The sequence below is a fragment of the Pelodiscus sinensis genome, chromosome 16 (genome assembly GCF_052426305.1).
Source record: "Pelodiscus sinensis isolate ZL-2025 chromosome 16, ASM5242630v1, whole genome shotgun sequence".
Lineage (NCBI taxonomy): Eukaryota > Metazoa > Chordata > Testudines > Trionychidae > Pelodiscus > Pelodiscus sinensis.
Window position 1 is genome coordinate 12,610,802 of NC_143067.1, and position 7,626 is coordinate 12,618,427.

Here is a 7,626-nt window from a genome sequence, read left to right on the forward strand (position 1 = left end):
TTATTTCAAAATAGCTTATTTTGAAATTTGGCATGTCTACACAGTGCCAAATTTCAAAATAATGCACTATTTTGAGGCATCCATTATCCCTCGTGCAGCAAGATTTACTGAGATGGTGATATAGCGTGCCTGTTATTTAAAAAATTATTTAAAAATAACAGATGGCTTGTGTAGACGCAGAGTAGCTATTTTGGGATCCCTCCAGTATCCTGAAATAACTGCACAATGTAGATGTACCCTTACTTACTGGCTCTTAAATCATGGAAGATAAAGTCTAAATTTGCTATCATTTCAGTTTGCTCATTTCTGGTTTTAACTAACTCTCACTTACAATAAATGCAATATTCCTCCAATTCCAATTCTGTCTGCTCTGAGTGATTCAGCAAAGGAAAACCAGCCTGGTGGCAAAACTGAATGTCAGTCATTAATAAGAAATTCCCTTGAGTCAATGCAATACTTTTCTAGGTCTCAGGCAGTGGAGCAGACATTTAAGTTTGTACTCACTGTGCCTTTGTACATTTATGTGAAACAAATTATAACAGAAGATACAGAATGTGCACAAGGAAGAGATAGCATCCTTGCCTCTCCTGCTCCAAAAAAAGAAGCCAATAAGCATTTATCTCTTATTTTTGTCCAGGAGGAGAGCATAAAACATTCAGCAAATAATTTAGTCTTGGCAAGTTTAACCCATTCAACTCATTTCATAAGGAGTCAGAACAAAATTAGTTGAAAAATAAACAGTAGAAGGGGGCAAATCTCGTCCTTAGTCAGTAATTATTCCCACTGAAATGCTTGTTCCCTCAGTGAAGAAAGGAGGATTTAGTCAAAGGTCTGTAATGGGGAAAAAGTCATGCCTGTTAATCTAGGTTTCCAGTAACAGTATATCAAAATCTAGGAAACAATAGAAACAAGCTTTTAAATGCCCATTCACCTAAGATCATCTGTGGCACAGCAATATTTTATAGCTATAATTTAAATGAATTATAATTTAAATAAATTATAGCTAAATTATTTATTGTGCAGGATTCTGTTGAGAATTCGGAGAAAATCTTAGTTTTGGACAACTCTCAGGTAGAAATCCCCATACGCGCATGTGCTTTGTATTGAAGCAATATACACTAGGCTTTTGTCTTCAGATTAGCTCACAAAAGACTGCCTCCTTTACTCTGAATTGAAGTTATATGAATTTGGATTGGCTTGAATGCTAGCGTGGCCTTCACTGGTATTGATAAGTAGCAGAAGGAGAAGAAAATCCGTACTGCTGCATGAGCACAGAATTGTGAGGAAGCGTACAGAATGATTTCACTGATTTTTGTCTTGGCCTTGATTTCAGTTGGTAAGTTTATAAAAAAAGATTAATTGGCTGAATGAACTTAAACTGATCCAAATAGTGTTGCATTGACCTAATTGAGATCTATGAATAAAAGATGCTATATAAGAGCTAGTTATTATTAATTATTATTAAGCTTTTAACTGCAAATTCTATAGAGGTTTATTTTTTCAAAAGGATCTGATAAAATTGATTTTAAAAGATTATCTATATATAATATAGATATCATATCTAGATAATATCTATAGACAACCCAAGTAAAAAATCAGTTAAGAGATTATCAATATTTTCAGCATTACAGAGTTATTTCTAGAAGGGTAGTTGCCAAGAGGGCTTTAAATAGAAACGTGGGGACTGGAAATTGTTGGGTGATTCTAGTCTCTACTTTCTCATTCAGCAGCTCTTATTTAATCAAAATGAAACTGATGAGAACCTAACAGATTTGCTGATAGGGATATTTGCTGCTATTCAGTACTGAGCAGTTTATTTTTGTAATGAAATATTTTGAAATAAAAGCTGTTGGAAAACATCTGCAATGGTTGGTGTGGCTAGTGTTAAATAGAACTGTCTTAATCTCTGTGGGTTAATTAGGGAGGAGATCAAGTTTGATAATTTTTTGAAAAAACTTTCTGAAATGTTTATAAAATGTTAGGGGAAGTTTTGGGGAAAATATTTTTGCACTTTCTTGACAACCAAGTAAGAGTCTCTTACTTGCCCTGAACAGAGTACAACTTCATGAATGGTATTGCTGTATCTTACTTTTTCATTTGCAAGGGGAAGAAAGTTGGCTATTAAATCTCCCTTTGTGATTTCCTTTCCTCCCAATCCTCTCTTTGCCTACTGTTTGCAGTTGGAAGGAGGAAGAACTTGCGGGTATAAATATTAACATTAATAAGCATGGTATAATCAAGGTTCTGAAATTCACATCTCAAGTGAATACCCTCGGAAGGGGGGATAACACCACCCCTTTATTGTTGCTGCTGTTTGGTGGGAAAGGTTTTTCTAAGGCTGAGTTAACAGGGCAGCTGTATTTGTGATCACAAACCAAAGACTGCAAGTTCACAAAGACAGATCCAATCCCCTGGGATCGGATTCTGCATAAACACAGGAATCTGAACTAGCAGCTCAGATCATAGAGACTAGGATCCAAATATGCAGCTGAGGGATTTTTCTACATGCTTCTCAAGGAAACATTTGGAATCTAGCTGAGACAAACCATCCCATCAGTAGCCTGGAATAAGCAGTTTCCTCAGGACTTTCAACTTAGCCTCTTGATCACTGGAGAATATAGGTTCACGCTGCTCCTTTCTGGTATCATTTAGATGCAGAGAGGAACAACTAGGTTATACCTAAAATCTTAGCATATGGTCACTGATCATGCTAAGAAATAAGTTTTCAATTGGTTAAAAGTTTATAATTTTAGAAATCAGACCAGGCCTACAAAAACAACAACAAAACTAAGTTGTCTTAACAGAGGGTGAGTGACATTCTAAATTAATCCTTTTAATCTCCCTTAAAAAAAAAGACCAGGGCACTTATTTCAGTTAGAATTCCAACCCAGATGACTTATTTTAGACAACATGTCAGAAAAGACTCAACTCAGCTTTCATAGTGGCACAACCAGGAACACTGTAAGGTGAAGTGAGGATTTCCTCAGGATCTTTATTAGCACTTATTTGCTATTCAGTTATTCTTTGTCGCTTCACTGTAATAGCCTAGCATCACATGTCTGAGACATTTCTCAACAAAGTCTTTTCTTGATAGTTGCTGCCAATATTAACTGTGAGAAACAAGAGGGGAAGTGCCATGACTATCGGTATATGAGGTGCTGGTCTGAGATGCTTTCTGGATTGTGTGGAAGTGATAAAAATCAAAAATGCTGCCTGCCTTGCCATGTGAATTGTAAGTACAAGTTATTTTACAGCCTAAATGATACCAGGTTTCCAAGGTATACATTTATAACACATCAATACTGCATGAGAATAGTCTTAGAAAGACATAAGATAGTTCATTGGACCAACTTCTGTTGGTGACTGAGACAAAATTTTGAGCTTTACAGAACTCTTCTCCAATTCTGGGAAAAGTATATAGTGTCAAGGTTCAATAAAAGGCTGAAGAGAGAGTTTACTGTAAGCAGTTAGAAAAGATTCTAAGGAGCCATTCAACATGAAGTGGGCCCACATCTGACATGCGACAAACCTTGGTTTCCTCTCATCCTTTACCAGAAGTTTTCTTTTGAGGTACATCCCCTTCTCTTCCCTCAAATTCCATAGGTGAGATAGAGGGTGATGGGCTGGCTGCTTCTTTCCACCATTTTGTACTTTCATGGAAATGTTGAGGAGACTCCTTCTTTCCATCCATATCCATGGGAATGATCATCTCTCAGGGTGGCTTTTTATCCCTAAGTTAATAGGAAAACCAAAGAAACACTTCTCTTCCTGGTTCTTCTGCAGTAGCTCTTTACATTCTCCAGAGCTGAGATGCCAAGGGTAAAATTGGACTCCGGGGAAACCTCATCCAGAGTATAGAAAACCAGCATAAATGGGCTTGAACCAGGCCTGGTAGGAATTCTTTAACCCCACATATCACCTGGTCACTCTGCTGAGGTCAAGCTGAAATCTTCCTCTTCTAAAAATATTGCAGATTTAGCCAGATGATGGTTACAAAGGAGGAGAATGGTGTGCTTTCTTCTGAAGGCATATGGGTTGGACCTCAGTTCTAGTAAGGTACTATCTATTCACCTGTTTCACTATTGTGTGGTACTGAGATTACACGTAGATCTCCATATGCAGCTGTGGGCAACCAATATCAATAAGGTGACAGCAAACTGAAGTGGTACTAAAATAATACAATACTAGAACTGAAAGGGACCTCAAGAGGTCATCAAGTCCAGGCCCTTGCCCTTATGGCAGGACCAAGCACCATCTAGACCATCCCTGATAGATGTTTATTTAACCTGCTCTTAAATATCTCAAATGATGGAGAATCCACAGCTTCCTAGGCAATTTATTCCAGTGCTTCTACACCTTGATTGTTAGGAAGTTTTTCCTAATGTCCAACTAAACCTTCCTTGCTGCAATTTAAGCCTATTGTTCCTTGTCCTAACATAAGACCTTAAGTAGAATCAATTTTCTCCCTCCTCCTTGTAATACCCTTTTAGGCATTTGAAAGCTGTTAGTCCCCTCAAAGTCTTCTCTTTTCCTAACTAAACCAACCCAATTTTTTCAGTCTTCCCAAATGCTTTCTAACTCTTTAATCATTTTTGTTGCTCTTCTCTGGGCCGTCTCCAATTTCTCCACTTTTTTCCTGAAATGTGTTGAGGCCTAATCAACACAGAAGAATGACATCTCGTGTCTTGTTCACAACACTCCTGTTAATACATCTCAGAATGATGTTTGCTTTTTTTTTTTTTTTTTTTTTTTTGCAACAGTGACACCCTGTTGATTCATATTTGGCTTAAGGTCTGCTATGTCTCCTAGATCTCTTTCTGCAGTACTCCTTCCTAGTCAGTCACTTCCCATTTTCCCCATGGGAAATGATTATGAGGATTATAAGATTGGCGTTTGAGGAAAGATGAAAGAATATACATAATTTAGCTAAATAACAAAGGGAGTCAGGAAAACTATTGATATTTTCAGTAACTGAGAAAAGGGAGTAATTGCTTAAGGTTATTCAAGAGGGTATAAGGACAAGTAATGGGGTGAGTCCTTTACCGCTGGTCTGGACACAGTCCTGGAGAAAATCATTCACAGCAGGACCTTACTAGCCATTTCCATGAATTTGTGCCAGGGCTTGATGGCAATGTCACTATGATCATGGTTACGAAAATAAATGGATAGTATCAATTTTTTTAAATAACTGTCTTATTTCTTAGGTAAAATGGATGAACATATGTGGTATGTGCTCCTTGATAGACCTTGTTTAAATCAGAGAGGGATATGTCAGTATAACGGCAATTATTGTTCTGGTGCATATTCTAACTATAGATGTGGAGGACCTAAAACACGCATCTGCTGTTTGCTACGTAAGTGCAATGACTGAGGCTAATCAAATAAAATGTGAAACGGATTTTAGGAACTTCACAAAAAGAACTAAATATTCACTTTCTTGTATTAAGAAAAGCAATTCACCTTATTTTATTTACAAATAGTTGGAAATATTTTGTGGATTTAGACTTTGAAAAGGATTGACCTTTGCAAGATATGAATTCCTACCATTAAATAATGCATTGGGAGTAGAAATGGTTGAAATGTTGCCCTCATAACTTTTAAAAAATTGCCTTTAATAAAACACCAGATGGTTTCATAATCCTCTACCCCTTTTCTTAAAGTGTCCAGTTTTTCATCAACATGAACATTATATATCAAAGATCCAGGTTTCTTGGCTTTTTTCTCCTTCTCTTCTATTTTTTCTGTGTTGCCACTACATATACAAAAACACAAACCAACAGCATTTCTTTTCATTATTGTACTGAATTTCATTCTAACATCCCTCCAATTTTAGGAAATCAAACATTTATGTTTTGAGTCTCCTGCCACCAAATCTCCTTTTGTTTTGTTTTGTTTTTCACCAAGATAGGATAGGCAATTATTTGCCAAAGTATGTTTGATAGCATGAAAGGAAAGAAAGAATGGGGGCATAAAGGGGAGAAGGCTAAGAGTACATCCTTAATGTCTGCAAGTCCCATAATGAAATTATATGTAACCTATTTTTTTTCTTTTTTTTTTTAATATTACAGCTAGGTGAGGTCAGAAATAACAACTCCCTAAAGAAATATATCTGGAAGAGGAAGAGCCAAGAATATAAACTTAACTCTTAGTCTCCACACACCACCTCTATGTCACATTTCCTCCCTTTTCCAGAATAACCACAGTTTACTTTATTCGTGCTTCAGCATTTTCCATTTCGTGAATATCCTGTAATTTGGTATAACCACATTATTATAAGGTTTCCCATTTTTACATTCAGATATTCTCCAGACTAACTCCATGGCTTTTCCTAATATTTACTCTGAAGTTGTCTTATATCTAACATGAATAATAAAATAGACATATGTAACTGACCAGAAGACATCACATTTTTTGGTAAGACAAAGATGACCATTTCCTGGAACTGTCTAATAAGGTTCTATGTGTTCACATTTTTTTTAAGATAAGGTGGATTACTCAGTGTTCACCTTGTCAAGTACAAGAGTGTCCAATTAGCTGAACTCTTTCCCAAAAATGAGTGTCTACCCAAGTAGCTTTACAGATTACTTAGAATTCTCTTCCTACCTTCCATCACATTATCATTTTGAAATCAGGAGGTTATCTACAGACTGATGAAGAATGCAGAAAAAAAAAGATATCAGCAGTTTGTCCTTGAATTCTCTCCTTTTAAATTTTTAATCATTGATCAGTTGTTAAAAACACCCCAAACAAGTTAATTGCATTGCATTCTCCAAAACCACATCATTACTTTTGCCAAAGGTTTGGCCTTTCCATTCCATTAATTATCTGCCTTACTGTACGCCCCCAAAGGAAGACTCTGTTCTGGTTGGTATTTGGTTTACAAATTAAGTTCTCAACCAAAATAACAGATTCCTCTTAAATTTCCCTGGTGTCTGATTGGCTGGGAATTGAGACACCACCTCTCTTGGAATGCATAAATAGAAAGCAAAGTATTTTACACTCTTCATTGCAATCACAACTCTGGTGATGAAGATGAAGATGCTCATAGTCATCACAATCATTGTTGCTGCCTTGATTCCATCTGGTAAGTCAAAGTGATTTTGTAATGTTCCTGATATTAAGTTGACATTTTTTGCTGGAAATCATCTTTAGGAAACAAGGGCAGATCTGGATTCAATTGCCACTTCTGCTTTTCAAATTCACATCTAAATTTTGTATAAATACTTTAACAAGAAAGATGAAGATCACAGTAAAATAAATAACAATGATCTATGTCTATTATGTGATAGAGACTATAGGCAGGTAACAGTATATTAATTCCATCAGCAACTTTGGGTCTGTCCCAAAAAGCCTCTAAATTGGTTTAAATAATGACAAAGATCAAAAGGTTTAAACCATTTTAGATTGTGTCTCAGTCTGTGATTCTGTAATAAAAGAACCAGAAATATAGAGAAGGAAACATTCTCTGTTTTCAAGTGAATTGCTGTCATTCAGTGTAAGTTTGCTGGATGTGGTATTTTTCTGTTACTATTATAAAAGGCTTTTCCTCCAAGTTATCGACTCCTATTAAAAGTAAACAGGTTTGAATGACATACACACTTTTTACCCCAATATTTACTCTATATT

General features: G+C 36.1%; 1 long non-coding RNA gene across 1 annotated transcript; it reads left to right on the forward strand.

The window, feature by feature from the left end:
• Nucleotides 1-1,178: 1,178 nt before the first annotated feature.
• On the forward strand, nucleotides 1,179-6,392 carry LOC112544637 (uncharacterized). The gene is made up of 4 exons (XR_016346946.1): nucleotides 1,179-1,336; nucleotides 3,095-3,232; nucleotides 5,205-5,354; nucleotides 6,069-6,392. It is a non-coding gene; the product is annotated as an uncharacterized LOC112544637 (long non-coding RNA).
• The last annotated feature ends 1,234 nt before the right edge of the window (nucleotides 6,393-7,626 follow it).